This window comes from Hydractinia symbiolongicarpus, chromosome 7 (assembly GCF_029227915.1).
Source record: "Hydractinia symbiolongicarpus strain clone_291-10 chromosome 7, HSymV2.1, whole genome shotgun sequence".
Taxonomy (NCBI): domain Eukaryota; kingdom Metazoa; phylum Cnidaria; class Hydrozoa; order Anthoathecata; family Hydractiniidae; genus Hydractinia; species Hydractinia symbiolongicarpus.
In genome coordinates, this window is record NC_079881.1 from 18,810,237 (window position 1) to 18,824,736 (window position 14,500).

The window sequence follows — 14,500 nt, forward strand, 5'->3', positions numbered from 1 at the left end:
GGTTATCATGTTTACAAGAACGCAACGTGGAAAAATGCTGAAGCAGGTCAAAAAGTCCAAGTACAAATTGAGACTAACAAATCGTCCAAAGAATGTGATCCTTATGCATGTGCCATTAAAATAAAGAATAATTTCCTTGACTACTGGATGACTGATGGGCACATTCCAAGGGAAATTTCACGCCACTGTTTTTATTTCATCAAAAAAGGTGGAAGTATTTCTGGTCAATTGCTCTCCACCAACTACAAAGTGTCCCCGATCCCTGCAGGAGGACTTGAAGTACCGCTTCCACTTACTTTTACAGTGAAAGAAGACAGAATTTTTTTTCTAATGAAAGACTTTATCAACAACCTATACGACTATGATTACACTGGCGAGAAGGAAGACAAAAAAAATGACGGAAGTGATGACGACGGCGAGAGTGACGACGACGAAATTGATATTGTTATTAACAATGATAAGGCAGAAGGGAGTGTTGAAGAAGAGAAAAATGATGAAAATGAAGAAGAAGATAATGCGAAGGAGCCGGGAGATGTCCAAAATATTATTGATAAAATCATTAATAAAGATGTTATTGAAATAGATTAGATTGTTGTAAAATCTTTGTTCTCTTTTAATTCAGCGGTGTCAAAAAAGTCGGCAATAAGTGAGCAATATTAAAAAAATTAACCGGTAAAAAGTGACTAATTTTTGCTAAGTGACTAACTTTTTTGCCGACTAAATTTTTTGCCTACTTTTTTTTACACCGATTTTTTTTTACCGATAAGGTATGCAGTTTGTTGTTTTTAAATCTTGCAAAACGCAACAATTTCCTTTAAAAACTAAGACCAACTTCGATCTGAATTTTACTATAAAATAAGAACAATCCAGAAAATGAATTCTTTAATTCCTTCTAAAGTTAATGATAAAATGACAAAAGTGTTAAGAAACAGAATTATAGAACTGCATCAGCAGTAAAACTAAATGTTCTGATATAAACATAAAATCTTGATAACTTAATAAATAAAATATATTGGAACAGAATAAAACAGTTAAAAAATTAAAAAAAACCTCATTGCTAATCTTCCACTCCTCCCTCCACCATATCTCCTTTTATTCTTCTCCCGCTCATCATCCTCTCTGGTGTAGGTCATTTGACCCCCTGCCGCCTTCTAGGACCTGTAGTTGTGTGAGCTTATAAAAGCACCCAGGGACTTGTTCTCGGCACAGAAGTCCCGAAAGGTGTCCCACGTTAAATCCTTCTTTTTACCCACTAATTCCTAAATGAATGCAACAAAACTTATTGAAATGCTATATTCTAAACTACCATAAAAAATGCAAACTTGATATAATTTTATGACCATTTATCAACCTGTTGTTACTATTTAAGACATTCTACATTTTAAGCTACTTCTGGCGTATAACTTACTTCCACTATTCTCTCTAAATCTTCCACTTTTTTCTCTAAATTAGATATTCTTTCCTGTAACTCCTACAAAAAAGTTCTCTTAAATTATTTTCATACTCTATACCTTTATATGCTAACTCTTGCATTATTGACAATCGCTTAACTTATCTCACCTGGCTATTAATAATTAGTAGCACATAAAAATTACATTTGAATGGTCTATATTATCAACATTCGTCATTTTTATTTCACTAAAAAGAAATTTAAACGAATATTAAGTTATTTTGTACATTTCTATCTTGACACATTTAAATGCATAAGGCCTTTAAATGAAAGTAGGATTTCTAATTATCAATTAATTTTTACAGAAATACATTTCCTGCAAAGCCCTGGCTGTTGGTTGAAGAGCATCTAGACATTTAATTCATATTTTTTACCAACTTTCCATGTTTCTCATTTTTTGTCCTTGTGTTTAGCTGCGTATAAGGAAGGAAATTAAAGTTAAAAAATATGCTGATGGTATGATTATGTAAACTTAAATTACAATTTTGCTATGGCAGTGCATAAATTTTCAGTTGTACGAATAAAGTTGGAGAGTTCTCAACCTACTAAAGTTTCTTAAAAATTAGCCTTACTAAGCCTGTTTCCTATAGAAAGGGTTCTTATAAAAACATACCTAAAAGCATCATTCTTATTCAAAACAACATGTATTAGTCAAAATAAAAGCGAAAAACAAAATAAAAATTATGTCAGCAAGGGGGTTTGACTACACTGGTCTTATCTTTGGAGAGTGACGACTCCACTTCTTACCCCAGTCACACAAGATTGTACAGAGTAGGAGAGATGAAAAGTTATGGATGAAAGAAATGTTCGCAGACCCCTTTTGAGGTGACTCAGCTAGACATTTGCGGTAACTTGGTTCAGGAATATGAGTCGAAACGCTTGTACCCTTTACAGAAGTCCTGTCCTACTCTCTATGTCTGTTTGTTTGTTCTATTTTTGTGCTAATTATCTCCTTGGAAAAGAAAAAGAATTGTGTTCCTTTATATGAGCATATTCTTTAGAGGAGCAAAACCTCTAGAATTTAAATTTTAAGACTTAACTGGTCGAGTTTATCATTGTGCGTGCACTTTGTAATTTTCATACTTCTAAAGAGTTCACCTCACTTTTCTCTGGTAACTTAAAAGAAGCTTAGCAAGGGGGTTTACTTTCAGCTTGACTTTGGGTGTAACGACCCCACTTATTACCCCAGTTCAGTAAGGTGCCCAAGTTTACTAACTTGGTCTTCAGGCTTGACAACCCTGCTGTCCTTAGTCAAAATATGTACAGACTGGTCCTGTCATGACAACCTCCTGTGTAAGGCTGAGTGTTCGGGCCCTGTAACACATGTGGAAAGCTACAGCCTGAGTCACAAGTTCTGGCGTACAGGACGGTTTTTATTTAATTCTTTTTTATATTATATATTTTTGAGATATACATTTTTTCTATTTGTGTTTGTTCTGTAACCAGTCCGTTTATGTTGTTAGCTCTGTCTTATTTCATATTGTTTTTGATGGAAGGATTGTTTTTTCTCTTTAAGATTTTCTCAGAGAATAGTCAGATGTCCAAGTTGGACAGTACTCATGCTTGTAATAAGCAAGAAAATGTATTCAGCTTACACCCATCGTCCCTGTAGACAAGATACTTCAGTGCAGCTTGCTGTATTATAAACCGTTTTCATTTATTATCTCAAGTAAAAACTTTATATGTCTACAAGCTCTTGACACATTACCCCTGCTGTGTGTGTGAGATACAGTTTACCGTTATTCACGAGTTCGCTCACTAGCCGTTTTCCTAGAAAGCAATTATAAGAAGCTTAGCAAGAGGGCTTGGCAGTTGCCTTTTCTTTGGGTGTAACGACCCCAATTATAACCCCAGTTCTGTAGGGAGACTAACTTGGCTCACTTAGTCTACAGGGTTAACGATCCTGCTATACCTGATGTTAGGAAGAAGCTATATAAGGGGTTTTCATTTCTATCTTTCTGGTTTCCGTGATTTTACATCGACGTAGATTACTCCACTGTCTTCGTCCTGACCTATGGCTGGAAGCGAAGCGACAACTACCCGTAAGGGTGAGTGTTGGGATCCTGTAACACATTTATAAAGCTACTGCCAGGTTCACAAGTCCTGGCACTTGGGTGGTTGTCTGCTCATATTTATAGTTTTATATTTAATTATTTATTTATTTATTTTTATAGTAAATTCTTTGTTGTATTGTTGTCTGTCTTGTGTTTTCATGTTGTCAATTTTTGTGTACCGACCGTTAGTTGTACGTATTGTATTGTGTAGAGAGAGTTGTTTGGTTCAATTACCTTGGATCTACAGAATATCCTTGCAAAAAGGGAGATTTTGCACTGTGTTTTGATCTTTAGAGGGTGTAACCTCTACAATTTTAACTTCAAGGGTCGTTAGACAAGCTCCATCATCACAGCTTGCTCTCTTGTTATCTCATTATCACTTGCACCACGAGAAGGTAGCCAATGGGACTCAGCAGGTCATACCTAAAATAAAGGACAGATTTATGTTGTAATTAACATTCTAAATAAAAAAGAGTTACCACATTTTGGTGATGTAATCGTTTACTTGTTGTTGTATAACTTACAGTGTGATGGCTGGTAGGTTGATTGTGCTAAGTTGTAATGGTAGGGTGATTGGGCTGTGATGATTTGTAGAGTACGGATGGAATATAGATACAACGGAATGTCAAATTTATTTTTAATTGAAACAACCATAATGCTGTAATGTTAAAGCACCTTGTTTAGGTTGCATTTGGTCCGGTATGTTAATAATTAGCATAATGCTGTAATGTTAAAGCAATTTATTTAGGTTGCATTTGGTCCGGTATGTTAATAATTAGCATTATGCTGTACTGGTATTGCGCCTTGTTTAGGTTTTGAATTTGGTCCGGTATGTCAATACACGTTTTTTTATAAGCAACTCGTTTATAAGTAACTAAACTTATGAGAAAAGAAAATTACAAAACTTATTTGTTGCACACTTCACTTTATTTTCAGGAAATTTATATTTTACTAAAAAAATTTGACAACTTTTATTTTTCCCCTTGTTTACATATATATTTACAAAAAGAAACTTCAGACCTAGATATTGGCTAAAAAAAACTTGAGATTTGACCAAAATTCAAGTTGCTTATAAAAAAAATTGTGCAATCAGCTCAATGCTTTAATGCACCTTGTTTAGGTTGCATGTGTACCTTGTTCAAGTTCCAATTGGCCTACAATGTCCATAATATTCAGCACAAAGCTGTAATGTTAATGCACCTTGTTCAGGTTGCATTCGGGTAGCGCCTACTCCTCCGCACACTCCATATGTTGATTGCGATAAATCGAAATGGTATGGTAATTGTGGTATGATAATCGGTAGGGTACAAACGATATGTTGATTGCCATAAGTAAAAACAGTATAGTATTGTGGTATGATAATCTAAGGGGTGCGGGTGAAATAGATATGCAAGTGGATATCAAATGGTATACATGGTTAATTCATGTAACAATCACAGACCTTTGTTAGGCAGTGTTATGACCCACGGCCTCCACCTCTGACAACGCCATTAATAATCAGCACAAAGCTGTAATGTCAATGCACTTTGTTCAGGTTGCAATTGGCTTACAACGCCATTAATAATCGGCACAAAGCTTGCGATTGTCTGCAAAATAGGTGAATTTAGATTGTAATTATCATTATGAATGGGATAGGCATTTTATACATGTGCAATTTACAGATGGTTAAGGACAAATTGCATCTTCAGTACCTGGCATCAATGGCAGGACATTTCTGCTACAACAATCAGACTCACATTGACCTTCAGCAGTAGTAATTGGTACCCTTGTTGGATGTTCTGGAATCTATAGTGGGCTTTTTATAATTTTGGAAATTGACAACAACAGCTATTGGAAATTCAGGTGGTGAAGTATTTGGTGAATAAAGGGTTACAATTACTTTTCCCATGACACCATTATTAAGACCGAGGCCTGTAAAACATTTTTGGTTTTTTGTGAGTATTACAGTTGCACCAACTGCCATTAAAGATCTTATCAGTCAAAGAGTGATGTTTACCACAGCCTCCTGATGGAATAACAGCAACTGGTACACCAAGGTTTGCTAATTTATTGTGGTTTTCTTTATTAACTTCATTCCATGTTTCCATTAATGTCAGGACGCGACCATGAAGAAAGTCTCATTTTTCAGTATGGGGCAAAGCATTTTCGTAACGACTATTTATATTCTGCCAATCTTGTTGAGTGATGTGATCGATCCACGTATTCTAAGTAGTCGTTGTAAAAGATCCAACTGATCTGGGCCTTGGCACATGGTCTGTGTAAGAACAATAACATGTTTAACCGAGCGATAGATTGCATAACCAGCAAAGTTGATTGTTAAATCATCGTGTTTTGGTGGCTGATGTAGATCGAAAGCACGACTTGGTCCAAGTTGACCAAGGTTCCCAAAGAAATTGAAAGTTGGTACATCTCCGTAATAATTGTCAAAGTCTCCTGTTGCCTCACATAATCTTTTGCTGCGCCAGACCACAAGATGGTTTGACTGCATACTACGTTCATTAATATTAAGTTGAAATAGTTTCAGTTCATTGTTTTCATGCACGCTTATATACTTTCTGAGCTTTCTTAGAGATACATCACCCAACGGATAGTAAGAAATCTGGACAGAATTTAAATTCTTATCTCTTTTCAATTTGTGTGTTGGTGGAGTCATTAAATGTATAGTCCGACATTAGGTATGAGGACTGATGCTGCACCAGTTGGGGCCAAATTCATAACAGCAGAATTTCGCTTAAAAATACGGCGAACAATTCTAGTGAGTTTGGTAATGATGAATGTTTTCCCAACACCAGCTGTTCCTTGTCTTAATAAACGTAATGGCTGGGCACCTGTTGGCAAAGTTCCTTTTGCCACTTGTAAAAAAATGCTGAAGATTTATACCAATGACTGTTCTTCGTAATTCATTAGCATTTAAGATGTTTTTTTGGGGTTAGGTACAATCTTCAGTATGCTGCAATCCATTTCTTTCAGCTTCTTCAGATATAGATTGTAACCATGTGTCAGCATTAATTGCTCATTGACTACCAAATTTTTGAATTGCATAATTATTCCAATTCTGTGGAGCTGTATCTTTTTTATTCTTACGGCGATAACGCAAACAATTAGAATTACAATTATGGAGGCCAATTCTGTTCACAAGATGGGTATGTTGCTCCTTTATACCACCCTCATGACTAGCAACATTTGAAAGTTCTTGTGACAATGAGTTATGATCTGGAGGATCTTGAGTCCCTTCTGGTCTTGCCCATTGATCTTTGTTAAGAACCCAATCTGTAATTCCAGAAGTATTTATAATTTCATTTCCACCGGCAGGATGCATTGAAGTGAACATGAGTGAAAAAATGTCATCACTGTCTTCGTTTGTTGTTTGCAACCAACTTTGAAGTTCATGCGCTGCAGTTTTGCATGCTTGTGAGTCTGCAACGTTATCAGAGCACCCATCCATGATAGTTTTTACTTTTTGGGCATGTTTAGATGATGATATTATCGCATGACCATGTATCTCACCTCGAATTTTAGCAAATTCATATCGCAACCAATAGTTATCATATTGAAATACTTCCTTGCTGACTGTGGCAAAGTAATTTATAGTCCTTGCATCAAAATACTGCGTGACGATATGAAGATTTTGTAAAATCATTTCCCTTTTGAATTTATTGTCGCTCTCCATTTGCTGCTGTACATCATCTTCGTTTAAATTGTTTATTAGCGCATGATACTTAATAAGTAGTTCATGCAATGGTTTCCAATAAAATTCTGCACAACTGTAGGTATCAATCGCCAAAAATCGCCAAATTCATTTCGTATAAAAAACAACATGGCATCCAATTTTTTTTGGTCTCTCCAGTACGAATCGGTATGTACCAGGCTTTTTCCAATACTAATAATTTTTCGTGGAACTGAATCATCATCATTTTGTAAATTATCTCTCAGTTCAGCGATTTTGAGATGAGCATCATTTAATTGTTGCGAAACCAGAAAGCTACCCTGCTGCAATGCTTGCATTCGCAAACGCATGTTCAATAAAAAAAATTTAAGTACGGATGACGTGCTACCCGATTATCAGAACAATAATATATATGTTCGATGTATTCTTCAAAGTTAATTTTATTCAACCTTAAGTTAAGTCACTATTTCCATTAATAAAAACAATTGGGTATGCCATAGTAAAAAAACCAAGAGCTTTTAATTCCCGAATAGGCTGTTCTCTCGTATATTCCAAATTTGCATTTGCAACAGTGCCACGTTAAAGAGCTTGATTAACCGCCTCTTCAGAACCTTTTTTTTCTTTTCCCGTAGTGCTCGTAACTCCTTGTCAGCATCTTTAGGTTCAACGGGGCAAACTAAACCAGGACAGGTTATACTGCCATCATCTTCAGGTAAGTTTTAGTGAAATTGATTTTCAGCAGGACCCCTATCTCCTTCTGGTATGATATTTGGCAATTCCACAACTGGGAGACATCCTATAGTATTCATTCGGCAGGAACTGGAAGTAGCGTCCTTTCAGAGTTTTGATATTGTGATCAGAGCCATTGTATTGATATTTATTTTTAGTATCGTGACATATAACACCCCCTTCTGGGTATCCAAAACAGAGCCCTCGTAATTCATTTTCAACTTTAATCCTTTGTACGGTATACTGTTGAACTGAATTTTGATCCGATGGTAACGATGGCAATTCTATAGCAATTTGCATTCTTTGAGGAAAACTGATACAATGACCTTATTAATGCAAGCATGCCATACCGCAGAAGGTGTGTAGTCATAATGACAGTAATACGACGAATTAATGCTACTTCTAGTATGGTCAAGTTTTGGAGATATGGTGGTACTGGTAAAAAATGCATATCATCATGACGGATGTTATCGTGTAATGGACCCAAGTCATTATCATCAGCTGACAGTATTCCTGAAAATCTAGCAGGTGTCTTGACATTCTTTTTAAAACCACTAAGACTCTCCCCATGACACCTATCACACCTTCCATCGCTAAAAAATTTCCATGGCTTAACAGTAATTGGTTTTGCTTCATTTTTTGCAGTAGGTCTTATTGGAGTTTTTGCATGAAATACTGGTCGAGTTTCAAGCAAGTTTTACAGGTTGACAAGCTATGTAATTTCTCACCTTCCTCAAACTGTACTACGGCCGCCACTACAACGGGATTTTGATGAATGGTGACAGTTTCACTTCCAAAAATGTTGTCTTGATCACTACACTGGTTGCCTGTGACAACTGTTGCGATTGACTGCAGGGTTGATAAATTTGTTGGTATTGACTGTTTTGTGTTTGGTAAATATTTTGGTATTAACTGTTGTGAGGTTGGTAAATATTTGGGTATTGTCTGTGCAGTTAATAAATTGTTCCCGTTGACTAAGTTGTTGACACAGAGTGTGTAGGTGGTAAATTGTGTGTAGTATTTGGCAGCGTAACATGTCGTTTGTTAAACTTGAATTTTTTTGTTTACCCACAGCTGTTTTACAAATGTTTTTTTTGCATTTATAATTTATTTGCGAGCGTCTTCTTTTTGTTTTGATAGTTGTTTCATTGACTTCAGGTTCTATTATTTAATATTTAACTGAATACACTTTTGCTTTAGAGCAAGTTCTTTATTTAAGAAACTATTTCTTTTAGATATGTTTTGTAGTACAACAGCAGGCATATTAGATTTCATTACTTTTTCCACTACAAGATCTTGCTTTTCTTTTAAAGTAATCAATTCCTTTTCACCAGATTTTTTTTTTGTTGTTTCTTTAGTTTGATTTACATTGTTTAATGACAAACAGGGAATTTTTTATGGGGACTGAGTGATGTGGATGATGTAACAGAAGGAATGCTTATGATGTCATCAAAGACAAATGATTGGTAGTGATTGTCATTTACCTTCCCAAGCAAAATAAAAGGCAGCTGCAGTAGTACCATCAGTCAATAGATGTCCCAGTTGTTGTTCACCAGCAATATCATGTGTTTCATCATGAGTAGGACTAATGAGGGTATATGGGTGCATTGCAGTACTGGTATCAGATGTTATCAAAATGTTGACGCCCAGCATTATTGCAACAGCTCGTATGAAAATCTCTTACTAATTCAAAATTTATACTTTGTGGTTCTTTAGATATGTTTACATTTAATGTCTGAATAATATAGTATACAAGTCGATGGCCCGTGAAAAATCACGGTCCGCCCGTCCTTATTTTACCGCTTCCGTGTGTCTCGCTACTTGCGGTATCATTTCCTTTTTCATGTCTTTCTTTTTTCATTTCTTTCTTTCTAATATTTCTGAAATGAAACAGTAATGAACAATTACTCCTGCTGGGACTTGAACCCAGAAATACAAGAGTTTCGTTGAAAACAGGAATGATACAGCAAGACAAAACAATAGAAGGTAAAAAAAACAAAACTCACCGTTGAACTTTTGTTTCCATTGTTTGAGCATTTGAACTTCTTTCATTTTACAATTGTGAATTTTCAACTAAATATCAAAGAAAACATTTATCATCATATTGAAGATCATACTGGTCATACAATTTCATACAAGATAACAGCAGCAATATCATCAAAAGACTGAAATGATAGATTTATTTTTATACACATAAAGTTTACAATCGAATGAAAATAGGTATTTACAACACTGTGTACACCATGTTTAACCTATAATTTATGGCTGAAGTGACATATAAAAAAGGTGTACTAAAACTATAAAAACAATACTTAAACTCAGTCACTAAAAATATTAGAAAACGTCATTCTACGTTTGTTAGCAGCTGCAAATTCATCTACAACTTGATCTAAATCAACAGTCACATCTCGATTGAACATTATAACACAGAGACTGTTCAATCTTTCCTGTGTCATTGTATTCCTCATCCATGTCTTCACACGACGTAAACCTAAAATACTCCTCTCACAGGTGCAAGTAGTGACAGGTATAGTAGCTAGAATTCGTATCGCTTCATGTATCGATGGGAATAAAAGTTTGTCAGTGTGTTTTAACAGACCTTGCAATGTGGTAGGTAACACTCCGGTGAATGTTCTCCACTTAACTTTCCACATATCTAACTGTGCGTACAAGTTACTCAGAGCAGGAATATCATCACGATATCTCTGAATAAATTTAGAAAATTCAACTTTCCATGTTGGTTGGTCTCCCACAAGAACACGACCCTCATCTGAAAGAATGGTAGTTGGCATGATGCTGAAACCAGAGTAGACACTGAGATTGTCAATAGAAAATCTAGTGTCCAGTTCTTGCAATATATGATCGATGAAGGGAATAGCAACAGCCAATTTGTAGTACTCTTTCACTCCATTGGCAACATAGTTCTCTCGATACAACTGGATGCTGCATCGACGTTTCATTGATTCCACAACATCAAGCTCAGTAGCTAAAGATAGAACTTTTTCATACCACTTATTAAAATGGGTGTCAATATCTGATCTGATCACTTGCAGTGTTCGTTTCAACAAAAGCGCGTTACTTGATGTTTTAACAAGATCAGATTCAATACTCTGTAATTTCACAGTGAGACCACGAGTGTAACCCCAAACCTTTTGAACAATTACCAACACGGCAATGAATTCAAACTGACATATGCCTAGGTAGTATAAACTCAAACAAGACTAACAAGTTCCTAGCTACAATCCCGGTCAAAATATATTGGCAGTAAGCTACAAAAAGTGCAGTATAATCCTTTCTTACCCCCTCTCCCCCATTATCAATGTTTGGAAATGCGTTAGCACGACTTTTGAACATTGATACTGGGGGAAAGGGGGCTTTGTACTTATCAAGCTCTTGCTACACATGAAAAAAGGGTTTACTGCCATTATTTTTGACCGGGATTGTCTGAATTTCAAGAAAAAAATTTGACAAGAGTTGTGGCCTTTTTCTTCCTAGAGAAAGTCAAAAAGGCCTCTACAACTCGAATTTACACGTGGACTTGGCCCTAGTTTCTATGAGACTACTATTCTGCAACGAATCCAGTGAAATGATAAGCAAAATTAGGCGCCAAAATTCGAAGAAAACGAAAGTGAAATCAAATGATATTCAACACAAGAAATAAGCTCTCATCTTAGTCTAAAATAACGTATAAAATAAAGTATAAAAATTAGGCGCCAAAATTCGAAGAAAACGAAAGTGAAATCAAATGATATTCAACACAAGAAATAAGCTCTCATCCTAGCCTAAAATAACGTATAAAATAAAGTATAAAACCTAATATAGAATGGCAAACAATATAAATAGCGATGAGGAGCTTGAGAACAAAGACAGTTGCAGAACGTATATGTTAACGTACTCCAAAGCAGATCTAAGTGTTGCTCCAAATCAAAAGGCGTTCACTGACATCGTATTAGAGGCATTTTCCATAGGGACGCCTAAGGCTAATGTCGAACACTGGGCTACTTGTACAGAGGTTCATGCAGATGGTGAGCATCAACACTACCACATGGCATTGAAACTGAGTGGAACCCGTCGTTGGCGCCCCATTCATCAGCACATTTACAAGACACGTAAGATTTCTGTGAACTTCTCATCCAAAAACTATGGGTACTTGGCTGCATACCGTTATGTTTGCAAAGATAAACCGTTTGAGTCAGTTTTGCACAGCAAAAATCACCCAAACTTAAAGAATGCCAAATCACCAGTGTCAAAGCGGGGTTTCACTCGTTTTTCCCAAAATTCAAAGAAACGCCGGTGTTTGGAGGGTCCAGTACAAAAACCGGAAGCTTCAGCTAAACGACGCTTATCTAATAGTGATGTTGCCAAGTTTCTTGTTGAAAACGACATAAAAAATGACACTCAGCTCATGTCAGTGGCAAACCGGAGACAAGCTGAGAATCAGCCAGACTTATTCAACTTTATCTTAAATAAGTCTTCAAAGGCACTCTCAGAACTCGTTTCTGTAACTTGGAAAATGCACAGTGCCCCTAAAGAGATCGAGCGACAGCAAAAATGTAGACTTGACGTTGTGGTAGAAAAATCAAACACAGCCTGCGTAGACGGATGCAACGGCACTTGGTTGGTGTGTGCAAGGCAAGTGTTGAGAAACAATAGCATCAATATATACGTTTTTGCTGATGCTCTGCGAGAATGTCTGAAGCGTGGTCGCAAGAAAAATAACAATATCCTGTTAACAGGACCAACAAATTGTGGAAAATCATTCTTGTTGAACTCTGTAGAACTAATTTTCAATTGTTTTATTAATCCTGCAAGCAGCAAGTACGCATGGGTTGGCCTCGATGAATGTGAACTCGCCTACCTTTTTAGGTAGTCAGCGGAATTAATCGCATGGAACAAATTTCTCCTCCTGTTGGAAGGTCAGACTGTTCACCTGCCAAGGCCTAAAAACCAGTTTGCCACTGACATGGTTATAGGCAGGGACAATTCCATGCCAATTTTGACTACAAGCAAAGGTTCAATTGAACATGTTGGAAAATATAACCAGAGAGACCAACGCGAAACAGATATGATGAGTTCAAGGTGGCGAGAATTCAAATTCATTGAAGAAATCCCAAAGGAATCGATGAAAGACTTAGAACCTTGTCTGCACTGTTTTTGCACCCTGGTTATCCAAGGCATGGATGCGTAAAATGTATAATATATAAAAACTATGTTCGTATTTAAAAGTTATTATATTCCATGCGTCACAAGTGCGTCACATATGCGTCACAAGCTATATAGTACTATGCTGTAAAAGAATTTAATGCGTCACATGCGTCACATCCAAAGTTTTAAAATAATAGTATATATATCTTTAAAAAAAATGTTGTGACGCATGTGACGCATACATTTACCAGTTAAACACATGCAAAAAACCGAGTGACGCATTAGTGACGCACTGTGACGCATAGAATTTACAGCTAAATATCTTTAAAAACTTAATATTTTGTTCTGGCACCTTTGTGCTTTTGCACAAGTGCCAACCTTTTTGGCATTGATGATATCAGGTTGTCAATAGTTTGTTTTGGAATACCTGTCAACACGGTTTGCTTGATTCTGTTCACAAACTGTTCATATGTTTCTGCTGTGATGTTCTGTTTCATTGCGTCTTCTTTTAATTTTGTCCTAACCAGGTGGAAAAAATTTCTATTGGGTTTAGATCCGGGGAGCGTGCCGGTATTTTGACCATGACATAACCTTTGCGCTCCAAGGCCACCCTCGCTGCTTTTGAATTTTGTTTAGGACATCAATCCTGAAGAAACTTGTACGGTAGCGCAGACTCGCTCTTCGCGAAGGCAGTGGGGAATTGTTCATCAATAACATACCTGGCAAAATTGTCGCCAGTGATTTTCCAGTCATGATGGTGACACATGACAACCCCATTACCAAAACTAATCGCAACGAAAAAATTTGCCATCTTACCCCCACTGCCTTCTTTTCGTCCTTTTGTTGTGATAGAAAGACCTTCGTTGCGCCTACGCCAGGTCATACTTGATACTGTTTTTGCCTCTCCAGCCGGGTTGGGCTTAAATGCAAATCCAATCCCATCCAAATAAAACCCAATCTCCTAAGTCCAGTACTCGGCCGGGAGATTTAACTGTTGCCTAGCAAACTTCGTGCGAATGGATTTGTCTTTCACGCTCAAAAGTCCTTTTTTCCTTGATTGACAATACTTGTAACCATGTTTCTGCAAACAACGTCGTATGTCTCTGTTACTTATCTTCCAGCCGAGTCCTGCTGTCTCTTGAACTTTCTTCGAGGAGAACTGTACCCCATTCCGTCGCAATTGTGCCACAGTTCTGACAATAATTCGTTCCATACGGATAGACAACTTTCGAGGGCGACCTTGGTTTTCTTTCCGTGGATCGAACGGGGCAGCGGCATCCATAGGTTTTTTTGCTTGCCTGTAAATGGTCCGCTTTGCAAACTGTTTTCCATTTTATTTATTTATTTATTTATTTATCAATATTTACCCAGGATATACATTTCAGAATAAATTTCTGCTTTTCAAATGTGTCCTGCTAAAATTAAAATCAAATACTCTACATTATATACAATTAA

The 14,500-nt window shown here is 36.6% G+C and overlaps 1 protein-coding gene across 1 annotated transcript in view; it reads right to left on the reverse strand.

The window, feature by feature from the left end:
* LOC130649571 (uncharacterized) overlaps window positions 1–14,500 on the reverse strand; it is a 67,256-nt gene that overhangs the window by 2,093 nt on the left and 50,663 nt on the right. The window lies entirely within an intron of this gene.